Source organism: Lutra lutra, chromosome 13, assembly GCF_902655055.1.
Source record: "Lutra lutra chromosome 13, mLutLut1.2, whole genome shotgun sequence".
Classification (NCBI taxonomy): Eukaryota; Metazoa; Chordata; class Mammalia; order Carnivora; family Mustelidae; genus Lutra; species Lutra lutra.
This window is the reverse complement of record NC_062290.1, coordinates 61,183,415-61,197,783: the sequence shown is the minus strand read 5'-3', so window position 1 is coordinate 61,197,783 and position 14,369 is coordinate 61,183,415. Positions and strand designations below refer to the sequence as shown.

General features: G+C 49.3%; 1 protein-coding gene across 1 annotated transcript in view; it reads right to left on the bottom strand.

Annotated features, from left to right (window-relative positions):
- Positions 1-12,301, bottom strand: part of FRMPD1 (FERM and PDZ domain containing 1) — a 93,298-nt gene extending 80,997 nt beyond the window's left edge. Inside the window, exon 1 of the mRNA XM_047701175.1 lies at positions 12,222-12,301. The gene's annotated coding sequence lies outside the window, so the exon portion shown is untranslated. The remainder of the gene's footprint in view (positions 1-12,221) is intronic.
- Positions 12,302-14,369: the final 2,068 nt, after the last annotated feature.

Below are 14,369 nucleotides of genomic sequence, written 5' to 3'. Positions count from 1 at the left end.
CCTGAGGCTTGTTGAAGCATCATGTATGAAAAAGGAATACTTTCATTCGCTTTTTTAAAATTCTGGTAGAGTTAACATACTAATATAACAATACCGTAGTTTCAGGTGCACGATACAGTGACTCAACACTTCTATACATCACCCAATGCTCATCACAAGTGCACTCCTTAGTCCCCATCACCTATTTCACCCATCCCCCCACCCACCTCCCCTCTCGTAACCATTCATTTGTTCTCTATAGTTAAGTGTAGGTTTCTTGGTTTCTCCCTCTCTCTCTTTTCCTTTGTTCATTTGTTTTGTTTCTTCTTTTTTTTTTTTTTTTATTTACTCATCTGAGAGAGAAAAAGAGAGAGAGCATGAGTGGGGTGGGAAAAGGGGCAGAGGGAGAAGCAGCCTCCCAGCTGAGCAGGGAGTCTAACTCAGGGTTCAGTCCCAGGACCCTGGGATGATGACCTGAGCAAAAGGCAGTTGCTTAACTGACTGAACAATCCAGGCTCCCCTGTTTTGTTTCTTAAATTCCACGTATGAATGAAATTATATGATATTCATCTTTCTCCAACTGACCTATTTTGCTTAGCATTATACTCTCTAGCTCCAAACATGTCATTGCAAATGGCAAGATTTCATTCTTTTTATGGCTGAGTAATATTCCCTTGTGTATATATACATCTTTTATCTTTTCATCTACAGATGGACACTTGGGCTGCTTCCATATCTTGGTTATTACAAATAATGTTACTATAAACATAGGGGTGCATGTGTCCCTCTGAATGAGTGTTTTTGCATTCTGGGGGATAAATACCCAGGAGCATAATTGCTGGATCACAATTTTTTTTTAACTTTCTGAGGACCCTCCATGCTGTTTTCCACAGTGGCTGCACCAGTTCGCATTCCCATCAACAGTGCAAGAGGGTTCCTCTCTCTCTCTCTCTCCATCCTCAACAACACGTGTTTCTTGTGTTCTTAATTTTTGCCATTCCAGCAGGTGTGAGGTGATAGCTCACTATAGTTTTGATTTGCATTTCCCTGATGATGAGTGATGTGAAGCATCTTTTCATATGTCTGTTGGCCACCTGGGTGCTATTTCCATTCTTATGACATGAGAATGAGAGGCTCTTGCTGAATTCACCTGCCAACCTATTCATTTCCCTGTACCTTGACTCAGCTTGCAATCATTGGCCCATCTCCAATGCAGATGCCTCCAAAAAACCTTCTTGAGAACCATCCTCATCATCCTTCTCCCAGACCTCTCTGCCTGGAGCCAAATCTTGGCACTCACACCAATGTACTCAGCAATCTGCAATGAATAGATGGTTCTGTTTGCTGACTCCTGGGCATAAATCGTATCAGTCCAACTAGGAAAGAAACTTCTGGATAGTGATATAGTCTGTCATACCCATAGCCTTTCAACACTGGGCTTAACTTATAATAGGCAATCAATAAAAGCTTATAGAATCTAATCAGATTAAATGGGGCAGAATAAATATAGGAGAAGGGATGGGAGTGCACTGATTGTGTGTTTCTCACATCATCCAGACGGCTGGGAAAATTGAAACTGTCCTTGAAAATTAGCTTCTGAACACAATCATGACAAAAAATAGATTAATTCTCTTTAGGCACGTAATTCTGCATCTGCTTAGACATTCTCAGGCACACAAAAACGGTACTTGTTAAACGACGCTGCATATCCCAAGAGCTTCTATGCATAAAGGTCAATATATTCTGGAGATTTGGGTTTCTTTTTCTTTGCAGGAAAGCCAGAGGAAGAGAGTAAATAAGGCCCCTAATCCATGCTATCTGTGCTGGGATTTTCCATCTGATAATTCCAATTCAAAGTGAAAATTCTAATGCCACCCGTCTCCATCATTAATGCTTTCATGCCAGCAGCAAACATTTCTAGATAATTCTTCCCTGAGGGCAAAAAGCCCATACATTCCTCAAGTGACTAGTCTCTCCCTGTTCTGGTTTGGAATCCCCCAGCTCTGGATTCATCCCCTTCCAGACTTTTTATCACACAGCTTCGCTTGTTTGTCCCCACACTGGGCTGTGACCTCTACAACAAGACTGATGACTTTCTCCATTCCTATGTGCCCTGGGGCCTAGAACATTCACCCTTCACATAGTGGTTGCTCTATGTGAAATTGAGTTGTGTTGTGGAATTAAATGCAGTGCAGGGGCTATTAAAGGTCTTAGAAATAACCCAGTCTACAGATTTAAAAAAAACCTGAGGCCCAGACAGGGGAAGCAACCTCTTCAAATATACACAGAGAGCTGTAATAATTAGTAGGAAGCAAGGAGAAAGAAATCAAAGATGTTCGCACTGCTTGAGGAATTAGGAGGCTGCTAAGGGCTTGATGGAATTTGGAAAGGATGGGCGAAAACAAAGTTTGGCTTCAGACAGCCTCTAACCCACAAAAATTGTCTCTCTTCTTGATAGCCCTTCAGATAACATAAAAAGGAAATTAACCTTTATTGAATATTTGCCACAGATAGGTAGAAGACAGGGGTTGTATCTTCCTCGTGTCTTCTCTAAGTGTAACCATTCACAGATCATCAACGGAATAAGCAAGTAAGTTATGTGCCTCAGTTCACACAGCTAGCAAGCCCAGGTCTGATGGAGTAAGTTATGTGCCTCAGTTCACATAGCTAGCAAGCCCAGGTCTGATGGAGTCAGAAGCCCCAGGACTTTGCCTCTGCTCCCACTACCTTTCTGATTCTGGTCCTGAGGCTATAGGGTACCAAGGAAGAGCCAGAGAAAACCGATAGTGACCAAGTTTACAGTGGTCTTACCCAGGACCCCAGACAGCACCTCTGGAGCCCTGAAGTTTAGGTCTGCAGCCTCCCTGACCTCTGAAAGCACAGAGAGCAGGCACCAGCCCTCACTAGTACCCGGCTGACAGGCAGAAGCCAATATGAGACAGAGAACCCCAGAAGCCGGGCCATAGGCAGGGTACCCACCGATGCCTGGAACAGAGCACTGAGGGCAGCTGGAGCCAGAGGCAAGGCAGACAGCCATCATAACCACGTCTCTCGGGGCACTGGGTGGCTCAGTGGGTTAAGCCTCTGCCTTCGGCTCAGGTCGTGATCTCAGGGTCCTGGGATTGAGCCCCGCATCGGGCTCTCTGCTCAGCACTGAGCCTGCTTCCTCCTCTCTCTGCCTGCCTCTCTGCCTACTTGTGATCTTCTCTCTCTCTCTGTCAAATAAATTTAAAAATAAAATCTTATAAAAAAAAAATAACCACGTCTCTCATTTCATCAGTCAGCACCATTTACCGAGCCTGCGCCCAGGACGGGCCATCTGCTGGGCTCTGGACTGAAACCAGGCTGGACCCCTGCCTAGTAGAGAGGCTCACAGTTAAGTGAGGCAGGTTACAGGGAACCACCCTCAGCACCTCGGGGGAAGGGCCCCCTCAGCCTAGAAACGACTTCCAAGACCAGCAGGGCATTTGGATGTGAGGATATTTCTAGGTGGCTAGCTCCAGCCTTGTCAAAATGGGAAATCACTGCTCTTTAAACACAGCAAGCAAAATAAGAAACGGGTTCTCTGAACCATTGCCCCGCCTCTGCCCTAGAGCTCCAAGCAGTGAAGTTGGAACAGCTGCCCCACTAGCTGATCCTGAAGGACCTTTTCAAACTGGTAATTCTTCCAGGTCAGGTCTGGTTGGAAGACCCAGGAGGGGGGCAATCTGGAGTCCTAGGGGAGGGGGGGACACGACTGAGGGTACTTTCAGTGCACTGCTCTATGCCAGTCCCTCCTGGAAACCTTCCTGGATCTCACCCAAGGCATGGCCATGAGTCTCTGCACCACACAGCACTCTGCCCTCCACTGACTTGCTGCTGGCTGCAGGCGGGGCAGGGCTGTTTGAGTCATGGGTCTCCTCCCTCCTCCCCACTCCTTCCTGCCCCGATCCCTGCACACCTTTCTCAGCAAAGCATACAGAACTGAGAGGAGCAGCAGTGAAGGAGGACGCTCTGGGCAGGTATGAACCCTGAGCAGAGCCTGGAGGTGCTCAGGGGTAGACCCCTCCCCAGACCCGGGCCGCCGTCTTCCTGTGGCTTCTCCTCAGCTCCAGCACCAGCTTCTCCAGACCCAACACTCCTGCCTGCCCTAGGCCTTTTTGGCCCTCCAGCATGTTGGCTGCAAACAAAGTGATCCTCTTTGGAGAAAAGCCTATTTTACTGGCATTGCATTTGGATGCCCCATCAGCCCGCAGTGACTTAAGACTCCAGGTAAAGGGCGGTGACCTTCTGAGACAGGCTACCTAAAAAAGATCATGCTCCAACACACTCTGAAAGCTGCGAAGACACATTTCCTGGTCTTTCGCAGAAAGAGAGATGTACTTGGGTGCTGAGAATGTAAATAATTTGCCTCAAGTTCAATGAGCCAATCTTGGACTGAATTGGAGGGAAGATGGAAGGACATTGGCTCTTCCGCTCTGAGTCCCTTCTCTATCCAGAGCACGTTCACTATGGGATCTCCCCTAAGTCTAAGAACTGGTCATGAATATTTTAATAGCCACAGCTTCTCCTTCCCATTGATAAAAACTCCACTGACCAGCCAGGGCCTGCCAGTGAGGACCGAAGGACCGGAAAGACCGGCCACATCTGCAGGACACAGCCCCACAGAGCAGCAGCCACCATCCTGAAGAAAGGAAGACACGAGAAACCTGCAGGATGAAAACCTGAGGCTGGGGACCCTGGACAGCTGGGTTCGAATACAGGCCAGAGAAGACAGTCACATAAGGAGAGAAAGTAGAAAGCCAAAGGCTGAATGGTGGCCCCCTGAGAACCATGTCTACACCCCAATCCCAGAATCTATAAATGTTACCTTAACTGGCAAAAGAGTCTTTGCAGATAAAAGTAAGTGGAGGGTCTTGGTGAGGAGCTTAGCCTGGTTTATCCAGGTGGGCCCTAAATGCAATGACAAGGGTCCTTATAAGAGTGAGGCAGGGGGAGATTTGACACAGACAGAAGGAGGCCATGGGACTAGGGAGGCAGAGCTGGCAGTGACTGGCAACAAGTCAAGGAATGCCGGTGGCCACCAGAAGCTGGAAGAGGCAGACAAAAAAAATCCCTCCTTAGAGCCTTCCAAGGGGGTGCAGCCCTCCTGACCCCTTGACTTCACTTCTGGACTCCAGGACTGTGAGAGAACACACGTCTGTTGTTTTCAGCGGAGGCTGCCATGATCTGTGACTGCAGCCACGGGAGACTAATACAGTGCCTGAGAAGTTATGACTGATGAGGGATCTGGGTCCCAGAGAGGGGGCTGCCTCACCCAGAGCCACCCTACATCAGCCACTAGTCCCAGACACTCTCCTCTACATCCCACCAGTGTGCATGCGGTTCCCCAGTAAACTGTAGGGGGTGTCCACGGGGAACCTAACCAGGTCTCAGGTTGTGCTGATTGCAAAAAAACCAGACTCTGAAGTGAGGTCGTTACGGTCTCGCTCCCTTCCACACTGGTCAGACTCACCTGCATGGCCATTGTGTCCAAGTCTTTGCTCTGCCTTTTTTCAAGGACTGGATAAACGGATGTTCTGATTTAAGAAGTGAAGCCTCGGGGACCTGTCTTTGTCCAAATGGCTTAAACGGCCATCATGGGGAAGAAGTGATGAATTTTTGTGTGGGGCTTCAAAAGGCAGAATCGAGGCCAATGGAGCAGCCACGGCCTGGAGAGAGAGTCTAGTTCAACATAATGAAGAACTTTCTAATAATCAGAGCCAACTGACAATGGAAGAGAAATGTCTTGGGGATTGGCAGGTCCAAGCAGAAAGAGGCTGGGTGTTCTAGGGGAATTCCTGCACCAGAAAGGGCTATAGCTGATCATCTCTGGAGTTGGCAACTCTGTTTGGAGGTCTATGACTTGGTTAAAATATCCTGTACGGTATTTCTCAGGCTTTTGGCATATAGATGGGGAGTGCTCTAACTAAGGAACTTATTACACAGCCTTTGTGGCAACAAAAAAACTAAATACTGCAACCATCCAGAAATGAGCTCAGAAAAGAAATAATTCTTCCTGCTCCTGTATACAAATGTCTCTGACACCCAGCAGAAGAAGAAAGAGGGAAAGCATGTATGTCCATATGGACATCACCCTTTAACCTGACCAGAAGCCAAAAGCTTATGTCCCCGTACCAAGGAAGCTTTGGGCTTGATGTCCTTCTCCAGGAAAAACCAGAAAGAACAGAGACTCCATGTTTATTTTCATAACTGCTTTTCCTTTTGCATTCTTCTGAATTCTACATTTGGAACAAAGAAAACAACAAAGCAGTACCACAGAGGCTTACCTATGTTACCACTCAAAACTTAGTTTGGAGGGGGTTTTTGTTGGGGGGGGTATGGTTATCGCTGGTTTTAACAAGTGCTAGCATACACCCTACATTCTGGATACTCAGAGGACAGGAAGCCAGCATTTCGCGTCTGCCTGCACATCTGTCTTCTCTTAAGTCAAAATCTCAGAGAACTAAGCACTGTTACATCCGGATGAATTCCTCTGAAGCTCTTTTCCGTTCAGGATTTGAAAATTTGCCATGTTACCCTTTCACTGAAATGGCTGAGCTTCTCAGATCACTCCTCAAGAGAGGTCAAAGCAATAGACTTTCATATTTTTAGATTTGCCATATTTCATATTTTTAGATTAGTTGGTAATTAGTGTCTTTTCCCCCTCCACCAACTTTTTCTAAAAAAGGACCAGTGTCAAGTACACACATCATTTATCAGCCAGCTTGTGAAATGATTGGAAGCCCAAACCACTTCTAACCACTGGCAAAAAGATCTCCAAACATCAGGTAGGTCCCTGAAAATACTGGGTCACTTCAGTGAAATTAATGGTTACTGCCCTCACACCAGCTGGCCAAGCACCAAATACGGCTTTCCACTGTCCTTCAGGCAGATAGTTCATTTTTTTTTAAAAAAGATTTTATTTATTTATTTGAGAGAGAGACAGTGAGAAAGAGCATGAGCGAGAAGGTCAGAGGGAGAAGCAGACTCCCCATGGAGCTGGGAGCCCGATGCGGGACTCGATCCCGGGACTCCGGGACCATGACCTGAGCCAAAGGCAGTCGTCCAACCAACTGAGCCACCCAGGCGTCCCCAGATAGTTCATTATTAAAAAAAAAAAAAAACACTCATATTTGCAGGGCTGCATAATGTAATCTGTAGTTACCCAAAGACAGCACTATTCTTCTATGAATGCATATTAAGTTTGGTACATATCTTACACTATAGTAGAAGTATGGCTACAACAGCTGTGCATAAATCAAAATTTTATATACTGAATGGTGTTAAGTTCATGGTCATGTTTGGTATTTGAAAGCTTTCCATTCCAGATCTTCAGTAAGGTAAAACATCCTTTATGATATAAATAATTATTGATAAGTTTATCTAGCTTGGAGGTTCATTTTTTACATAGTATATAATTAAAAATAGGCTGTATTGGAGAGCTAAATTCAAAATTCAGACTCATGTTTGAAGTGACATCACCTCTTCATCGAAAGAAAGACCTACATTTCAAGGCATCAGAATGTCTCAAGTGAGTTCAGCTGGGGACCTCAAGCCCTGAGCATCAACACTGTGTTTCTGGCATGACTCAAACCATTTCAGATCCCAAGGAGATCGCAGGCTTTCGTCAATCCATTACAGCAAACACATATCAAGCTTGCACTGGGGCTAGGCTCTGTGAGAAGAGCTGTGGGGCAGACGTCAGAGGCACATTGTGTCTGACCTCCCAGGGACTTCTCAAGGCCATGGCCACAAGCGAAAGTGACCGCACACAAAATCCTCCACGGTTGATGGTGATGGCTTCCCTATGAGCGGTACTGAATGCGGCGGGAGCTCAGGGGAAGATGAGAACCCTGGATGAGGGGGTCCAGAAGACAGCTGCTAGGGCAAACAGGGTTTGAGCTGGGCCCTCTGATGTGGGCATGACCACCAGGGCTGAGGTACATGCAGGCAGAAGGGCCAGATGGAGAGGCAAGCGCTGGAGGGATTCAGTGTGGAGGACACAGTGGGGGGCGGGTAGTGGAGAGAACTGATGGAGACAGCCCGTCATGTCTGCCAGCCTGAGGACTCTGGACTTCATTATCCATCCACAGGAGACCCACTGCAGGTCTCTGGGCCATACATTACACAAAACAGAGGGCTGATGTTCAGAGAGAGAATGGAAATGTGAGGACATGTTTGAGAGAGGTTTTGCAAGTAAAAACGACAGGACTTGGTGAGTGACTGGATTTCAGCCAAGAGGGATCAAGGGAGAGAGTAAGGTTGTAGGTGACTATGTGGTGCCCACCGCCCCACTCCACCCATGGTGCCATGGAATTTCCAGCATGGGAGTGGGAGGATGCTCGCCAGAGGGTATCACACAGCGGGTGGGCAAGGCTGGCTTTGGTGACACTAGGCATATTTCCACTTTGCACATGAGTGAGCATTCCAGGGGCACTACTCTTCATAGTTTGCAGTGAGAAGAGATGGGGGGAAGGGAGAAGAGGTGAGGGAGAGAGGGATAGAGAGGAAAGGAGGGAGGGGCAGGAGCGGGAGGACAAGAAAAGATGAAGGGGGAAAGGAAAAGAGATCTTAAAAAAGTGGATCTACAGTGGGATGTTCCCAAAGTGGGCAGCAGCTCACCACGCCACTCTGGGCCTGACCTGGCAGGGAAGGGTACTGTGGCTGCATGTTCCTCTTTTTAGGACTCCTAAAACCTAGTTTTGTACTGAAGGAGCAGAGAACCTGCTCTGGTGTCTCCCAGTAACTATGGGGGTAATATCCACACACACAGCCTGTCTGGTCATAGAACACACAAAGCCTTTCAGGTCTCCGGGCCTTTGCATTTGCTGTTCCCTCCTTCACCGTCACCCCACCCTCTTAATTTAACTTTCACTTGGTGCTTGCTACATACCTGGCACTATTTCAAGTACATTACATATATCAATTCATTTAACTCCCAAACAACTCTATCAAGTAGGGTTATTATGCCCAGTTTATGGGGAAGAAACTGAAATCCAGGAGATTAAATAACCTGACAGTGGAATAAACTTAATTGTCAGTGGGGCCAATATTCAAATCTAGACGCTGTGGCCCAGAGACTGCATTCTCACGCCAAAGCCGCACAGCTTCTTACTGACCTGGACTGCACCCCACCCCTGCCCCCCAGCTCTAGTCCCAACTGGCTCTTTCTCTCCTTCAGTCCCCACTGACTCAGGCAGGCCTTCCTCGACCACCCCCAGCACCTTCTCTCACTTTACCCTGCTCATTTCCTTCTCAGCTCTTAGCCAGCCTGTAATTATTTATGGGTTTACTCATTCATGTTTCTCCCACTAGAATATAAACTCCAGGAAGGCAGGGATCTTCTCTTTGGTTCCAGTGTGTTCCTGCAGCACCTAGAATGGTTGCCTGGCACAGAGAAGGTGTTCTATGAGTAAGTGTTGCATGAACAAATGCAGGACAGTATTACGGCTGCCTCATGGTGTACACGGGTTCATAAAGTACTGCAATGTCCTTCTTCACCCTCCTATCCTAGTCTCCTCCTTGGTCTATAAATCCCAGCAACCCACACTAAGGCAGATGGTTCCCAGCATACATGGACAATGCCGATGTATTTATAACTGTGTCTGACTGTCAAATCCCCCCACCTGGGTCCTTGAGCACACAGTGATAAGCTTGTGGGAGGCAGGGATTGCGTGTTCTGATTAAACCTCCCTGTGGCCTCCCACCACCTAACAGTATTTACAGGGCATTGTCTGTTGTTGATGTCAGTGTCTGATCTGAGCACCCCCGAAGAACAAAAACCCCCTGCTCCTGAGTCAGGATGTACCTTGAATACAAATTGCCCTGGCACTGGACCTCCAGTCCGATGGTGAGGTTCCAAGTCAATACCTATGCTAAAACAAAAGGTACCATTCATTTACTTCAGTGGTGACTAGCAACACTTACGGAGCTTGCCTGTGAACACTCTAATAAAAGAAACTATTATTAAATATCTATTATTGTGCAAACACTGTTAAGCACTTTATACATGATCTCATTTAAACTTGTGCATTTGGAATTATTATTCCCCCTTTACAAATGCAAAAAGGAAGTTCAGAAGCCCAATATCCCCAAACCAGCGTCGATTCGAGCCCAAGTTGGGAGCCTCCTGAGCCTCTCCCCACTGTCCTCTGCTCTGAAGTGTTCTGCCTTCTCCTTGCTCCCACCTGACCTGGTGTTCTCCATCTGGCTCCTGAGCTTTCCGGATCCTGTAGCTCCGCTCACACCAGTTCCTCGACCTAAAATGGGCTTTCCACTTTCCACCACCTGTTGAAATCCTCTTCTTCCTTCCACCTTCTGTGGTGCAGTCTTCCCCATTGTCCCCAGTTCGAATGTGCCCTCCTCAGTGTCCCCAGAGATGCCCAGTAATAACTCCCAGAATGACCTGCAGTATCTTCCTCTTTCTTCCTCACTAGACCCTGAGCTCCTGGAGGGGAGGGCCTACTGGTATTTTTCCTATTTGTTTCCTCCTGAATGAGTGGTGAGAAAGTGCTTGTCGAACCCCTGAAGAAGGGAGAGGGAAAGGACAAGGGACATTTTACTGCACCTGACCCAACAAAGGCTCTGGACAAATTAACTTCAGCTACAGAGTACGGCTGGGGAAAGGCAAACCTATGTACCACAACTCCAGCGTGTTCCTGCCCTAGTCACAAAGCACACTCTTACTAGCTCTCTGATTTCATAAAGCTTGAAACTCAAAACCAGTAAGTCAAGGAAGGAAATAAAATAATAAAATCACTTCCATAAGAACCCTTTCATAGTAATGGATTTCACCCACTCACTGTGGAGACGCTAATTGCAGCCCAAGGGGGACAGATTGGACAAAAAGAACAAAGCTCACCTTCTAGGAGGTCAGTTAACTACCTCATGCTTGTTCTGCCACAGCTGCACCAGAATGCACCCATCCTGGAAAATGGACTTGGACTTGGCCAAACTGTAGGCCTCTCCAACTATGCTCTGTTGAACACCCACTAAAGAACGCCTGATTTAGAGTGATTTTCTATGTCATCTTGATTGGAAAACATCACTTTAGAAATAAGTAGATGTTGGCCTCTCTGCGAGGACCCCTACAACAGTGCCTTATTTTTTTTCCCCAAACAACTATTTTGAGGTTTTCACAAAAATAACCGACTCACAAACAGAAATGCTTCCTGATCTATAAGCCTCTCTGAAAACAAATCATTATGCTGTTGAATATTTTATGATGGTCCAAAGCACTGAAGGAGGAAAGGCCAACTTTCACCAATCCTTGCCATGTCTATTTCGGGACTCCCAAAGCACACCGCAAATGCCTCCTTTATTTTCTAAACTCCGATTTGCAAGTGCTGGGTGGATGTTTAGTGAAAGAGTTCCTCTACCCAAACTAATCCTAAATGGAGAGACCTGGAAGATTCTACTTCTCCAGACTTTACCGCGAAAGGGCCACAACCATCATCTAGTGCACATTCCTCCCTCCCCACTTCGTGGGTGGGTGTGGGCGGGCGGCAAAACCAGGACAGGGACTTGCCGAAGGTCACACAATCAATGGACGGCAGAGGGGTCACCAGAAGCCGGGGCCCAGACTCCTAGCTCTGGGAGCATCCTCTACAACTCAGCCAAAACTGCAGCTGGTTAGCGACGTGATCCACCTCCCCCCCACCCCGCACCGCCGCCCCAGGCCCAGATTGATCTCTGTGGGTTCCACCCCGCCCCAAGGAGCCCTGGAGCTGAGACACTCAGGGCTGCCCCTGACTCACAAAATGGCAACACAGGCATGCACTTCGGATGACCATCGCCGGCGAACCCATCCTAGTCCAGGTGTGGCCATCGAAACGGGGCAGGTCTGGCTGGTCCGAGGTCACTCAAAAAGTTGGCGCTGGCCGAGGCCACACCTGAACCCAGGTCTCCCGCCTCCCGGTTTGCCGCTCTTTGCACTCCACCATGCAGATCTCAAAAACTTAAGCGACACATTGATACTGTGAGAGATTTAACCGTTGCAGGCCCTGAGCGAGCCCGCGGACGCGCCTCCCACAGCGATGGGAACACGAGGACTGGAGGCGGGCGCGGGTCACCCGGGGCCGGCGGTGCAAACGGAGCGCATGGCGGAGGGCGGCGCGGAGGAAGCCGAGGGACAGGCAGCCTGCCGCTCCCCGAGGCGCAGGCCCGGGGCGTAGACCGTCAGTCCCCCCCAAAACTTTGCGGCGCCGGGACCTCACCCTTACCTGCAGAGGAGGCGCCGCCCGCGCGGACGCGGACCGGGAGAGCTGACGCTTTCGGCGAGGGGCGGCCCCGCCCGGCGGCGGGCACGGACGCGGGCAAGGCTCGGGCAAGCGGCTCGGCTCGGGCTCGGCTCGGGCTCCGCCTCCCGCGCCGCGGCTGCAGCCCGAGGGGGGAGCGCAGGGCCCGGCCGCGCCCGCGCCGTCTGGTCGCGGCAGGTGCTGAGGCTGCAGCTGCGGAGCCGCCAGCTGCCCGCGCCGCGACCCTCGGCCCGGGGGAGGAGCCCCGCGCGCCGCCTCCGCGGGCCCCGGAGGTCCCGGCCCGCCGCAGTGGGCGGTCCCGCTCCCACCCGGGCCCTGCCTCCGCCGGCCTCCCGCGGCTCCCCACCTGGGCGCACAGCGTCCGCCGAGTACCCACGGGGAGACTGAGGCTGGGAGAGGAAAGGGGCTCCCCAAGGTCACCCGGCCCGGCGGCGGTGGGGCCGGAGCTGGAATCCAGAAGAGTCCCAACGAAAGACCTCCTTCTCACCCCACCCTTCCTCTGGCTGTAATACTGCAAGGCCTCTCGAAGAACTCCAACTGCGAGGGACTTGGGCGGGGTGGGGGATGCAGATGACCCCAACTTGCCCTCCTTTCAGCAGAAGGAGCTGAGGACTGTGGGAGGATGGAAGAGGTGGACCCACTTGGGCACTACGGCCCTCATCCCTGAACACTGGGGTCCCTCAGCTTTCCTGAAACTCTCGAACCACTCCTTCTTGGTCCCCTTGCGGGACCCTCAAACCCCAAAGCCCTAAAATGCTGGGGTGCCCTGCAACTGTGCATTCAGCCCCCTTCTGACTTCCTGGGCCATCTTAACCACTCTTCTGGCTCCTGTCCTACCACCTCTCTATACATCGGACCCAAACCCATGCCTCTGCCTGAGAACTCTTCTCCTTGCTGAAGAATCTTCTCCACACGACGTTCGACACTGGAGATACAGCTTCAAATAAAGCACTATCATGCCCTCTCGAATGTACTGTCTAAACGGCTATTAATCAACACTCTTCTTCTAACAATAATGTGATCCCAGGCTGCCAAGGAGGGGCACCTGCATTGGCTGAGAGACAGAAGAAGGCCTCTTGGAGAGCATGCCGGCTCTACAGAAACCGGGAAAGGCCAAGGAGGTTGGCAGTCAGAGGGAGGAGTGTGGAGAGAGCTTTCTAGGCAGAGGCCACGGGAGCAAAGACCCAAAGATGAGAGGGATCCCTGTGAGGGAAGGATGGGAGCTGAGAGCTGAAGCAGGACAGGAAGAGTTTTGAGTAGGGAAGGGCCCCATCAGGTTGGAATGTTAGGTCATTCTGGTGATGGAATGGAGCACAAATGTATAGTAATAAGGGTGTCCACCAAAAAACTGAAACAAAACCAAAAATAGCATTGTAGCAGTTGTAACATTCCTGGCCCACCTGAAGAAAGGCACTCAGCCCCTACCTCCTTTCTACCTTTTACTTCCAAATCAAGGCTTCTATTCAAAACCTCTCTCCTCAGAGGCTCTTTGTCTTTGAAAGGCCTCCTAGCTACCTGCAAGATCTCTTTTCCCTCAGTGCCTCAAAGATCTGTCTTCTCTCCGTGCCCCAGCTCCTCTGCCACCCAGATCCATGGGCTGAGTTAGCCCTTCACTCCTGGGGGTCGGCTTCCCGTCTCCCGCTTCCTGCCTCCACTGTAGATACAGTGTCCCAAACTCTGCCTCAAAATAAGCATCATTCAGGAAAGTGGACAAAAAATGGAAAATTCTGAAGCCATGGTAGAAATAACGTAAGCTTCTAAAAAATTCAGTGTTGTACCTGTCCACATTATTTCTTACAACTCCATGCAAATCTATAATTATCTCTAAATAGAGTTTAATTTTTTAAGATTATGTGTTGTAGATAAAGATTAAGAACCAAATTACTTTCCCTAATGCAGATTATCAAAGACTGAAGAGGGCACTTGTCAGAAAGGAAAACAAAAACTCACCCCTCTTGTCCAGTGAGTACAAATTTCTCCCACGGAATTATGCCCTGTCCTTCTCCATTTCCTAGCTGCCCCTACTAGAAGGATCTGCCTCTTCAGGAGCTTTAATGCATAAGCGATTTCACCTTTTGGCTCCTGCCACTCTCTGCCCAGGTTTCCATTCTG